This window comes from Nicotiana sylvestris, chromosome 1 (genome assembly GCF_000393655.2).
Source record: "Nicotiana sylvestris chromosome 1, ASM39365v2, whole genome shotgun sequence".
NCBI lineage: Eukaryota > Viridiplantae > Streptophyta > Magnoliopsida > Solanales > Solanaceae > Nicotiana > Nicotiana sylvestris.
Genome location: NC_091057.1, coordinates 50,896,828 through 50,900,223, shown reverse-complemented (window position 1 = coordinate 50,900,223; position 3,396 = coordinate 50,896,828).

Below are 3,396 nucleotides of genomic sequence, written 5' to 3'. Positions count from 1 at the left end.
AGTAAAACACACAGCAACAACACAAGAATAATCAATTAAGCTCAATTTCGTATCAAGTAAACAGATAATGCTAATCTAACATGCTTCACATAATTCAATTAAGGCAATTTAAGCAAATAAAGAGTTAAATCATTTATACATGCTTTTTCTAAGCTAACAGCAGGTTTAAATTGCAAGTAAAATGAAACAGGAAAAGGAACACAATTGAAATTACTTAAATAAAATCGGATTTTCAATAATTAGCTCAAGTACACACTTGTCATCTTACGTACAAGGCATTTCAAATACCAAATATACCATATCCTATGGGGAAGGTCTCCCACACAAGGTTAGACAAGCCACTTACCTCGAACCAGCTCAAAATCAACCCGAAACCACGCTTTTGCCACGAGTAATCGACTCCAAATGACCCTAATCTATTTAATTCAATTGCATAATGTAAATAACACTTCAAGTAACTAATTCTACAAAGAAATTCTAAGCTAATACGCGAAATTAGGTAAAATAACCAAAACGCCCAATCAAAAATTATCCAATTCTAAGGTCAAATTCCCAATCAAAAGTTGAATTCTAGGTCTAAGAACTTTCTTCCAACTTTTCCCCAATTTTCATCTCCAATCTGAAATTTATGAAGAATTCATGTTTAGATTAATAGGTTACAAGCAAAAAGGAGTAAGGAATCGTTACCCAATTGATATCTCTGAAAATCCCTCAAAATCTCGCTCAAATCCGAGCTCCCAAACTCTAGTTTTGATAAAAATCGCTAAACCCTCGAATTTGAAATTTTATAATCTGCCTAGGTAAATCCTTCTTCGCGAACGCAGAAGGACCCTCACGTTCGCGAAGCACAACTTTGCTTGGCCCAGATTTCCTTCATCGCGAATGCGATGCTCCTGTTGCGAACGCAGTAGTAGCCTTCTCCCTCCTACGCGAACGTGGGACCCTCTTCGCGAACGCGTAGGCATACGACCTCACAGCTTCACGAACGCGGGGCTATCATTGCGAATGCGCAGCGTTAAGATTCCACCAGCCCCAGCTCCTCTTCGCGAACGTGAGACCCCACTCGCGAACGCGAAGAAGGAAACCAGAACTAGAGACCAGCTGCATTTTCTGCAATTCTCTAAGTCCAAAAATGACCCATTGAGCATCCAAAACATACCCGAGGCCCCCGAGACCTCAACCAAACATGCCAACCAATCCTAAAACATCATTCAAACTTGTTGCAACCTTCGGAATACCCAAAACAACATCAAAACACCTATTTTTCATCGGATTCAAGCCTAAGAATTCCAAAAACTCTAAAAATACGCTTTCGATCAAAACGTCTATCAAACCCCGTCCGAATGACCTGAAATTTTACACACACATCACATTCAACACTAAGGAGCTACTCCAACTTACAGAATTTCATTCCGATCCTCGGATCAAAATCTCACTATCGAACCGGAAACTTCAAAATTTAACCTTTCGGTATTTCAAGCCTCAATTAGCTATGGACCCCCAAAACACAATCCGAACACACCCCTAAGCCCGAAATCACCCAACGGAATTAAAGGAACCATCAGATTTCCATTCTGAGGCCGTCTTCACACTATTCCAACTGGTCAACTTTCCAACACTTAAGCTCTCATTTAGGGACTAAGTGTCCCAAAACTCTCTGAAACTCAAAACCGAACATCTCGGAAAATCAAAATAGTATAAATAAACTTGGGGAAAGCAGTTAATTGGGTATTGGGGCGTAAATTCTTAAGGCGACTGGCCGGGTCATCACATCCTCCTACACTTAAACATTCGTTCATCCTCGAACAAGCATAAAGACATACCTGAAGTAGTGAAAAGATGAGGGTAAAGACTACGCATATCCTGCTCGGTCTCCCAGGTTGCCTCCTCGACCGGCTGACCCCACCACTGAACCTTTACCGATGCAATGTTCTTTGACCTCAGCTTTCTAACCCACCTGTCCAATATTACCACTGACTACTCAACATAAGATAGATCTTTATCCAACTGGATTGAACTGAAATCCAACACGTGCAACGGATCGCCGTGATACCTCCGGAGCATCGAGACATGAAATACCGGATGAACTCCTGCCAAGCTAGGAGTTAAGGCAAGCTCATAAGAAACCTCCCCAACACGCCTCAATATCTCAAAAGGGCCAATAAACCTCGGACTCAACTTCCCTTTCTTCTCAAATCTCATAACACCATTCATAGGCAAATCCCGAAGTAGAACCCACTCTCCAACCATATAGGAAACATCACGAACCTTCTGGTCCGCGTAACTCTTCTATTTGGACTGGGCTATACAAGAGTCTATCCTGAATCACCTTACCTTCTCTAAAGCATCCTGAACCAAGTCTGTGCCCAATAATCTAGACTCACCCGGCTCGAACCAGCCCACCGGGGATCTACACCGCCTATCATATAAAGCCTCATACGGTGCCATCTGAATGTTGGACTGATAGCTGTTGTTGTAAGCAAACTTCGCCAATGGCAAGAACTGATCCCAATACCCTCCAAACTCTATCACACACGCACAGAGCATATCCTCAAGAATCTGAATAGTGCACTCGGACTGTCTGTCCGTTTGAGGGTGAAATGCTATACTCAACTCCATCCGAGTACCCAACTCATGCTGAACGACTCACCAAAATCGTGATGTGAACTGAGTACCTCTATCTGAAATGATGGAAACTGAAATACCGTGCAGACGAACAATCTCCCAGATATAGATCTCCGCCAACCGCTCCGAGGAATAAGTAGTACATACAGGAATAAAGTGAGCGGACTTGGTTAGCCAATCACAATCACCCAATTAGCATCAAACTTTCTCAAAGTTCGTGGGAGACCAACTACAAAGTCCATGGTGATCCACTCCCACTTCCACTCCAGAATCTCTATCTGCTGAAGTAATCCACCCGGTATTTGGTGCTCATAATTCACCTACTGACAATTGAGGCACCGAGCTACAAATCCAACTATATCCTTCTTCATCCGCCTCCACCAGTAGTGCTGCTTCAAATCCTGATACATCTTTGCGGCACCCGGATGAATGGAATACCGCGAGCTATGGGCCTCCTCGAAAATTAACTCCCGAAGCCCATCGACATTGGGTACACAAATCCGACCCTGCATCCTCAATACCCCATCATCACCAATAGTCACATCTCTGGCATCACCATGCTGAACCTTGTCCTTGAGGACAAGCAAATGAGGGTCATCATATTGCCACTCTCTGATATGATCAAATAAGGAAGATCGAGAAACCACGCAAGCTAGAACCCGACTGCGCTCCAAAGATCCAATCTCACAAACTGGATGGCTAAAGCCTGAACATCCATCGCCATAGGCCTCTCTGATGCTGGTAAATAAGCCAAACTACCCAAACTCTCCG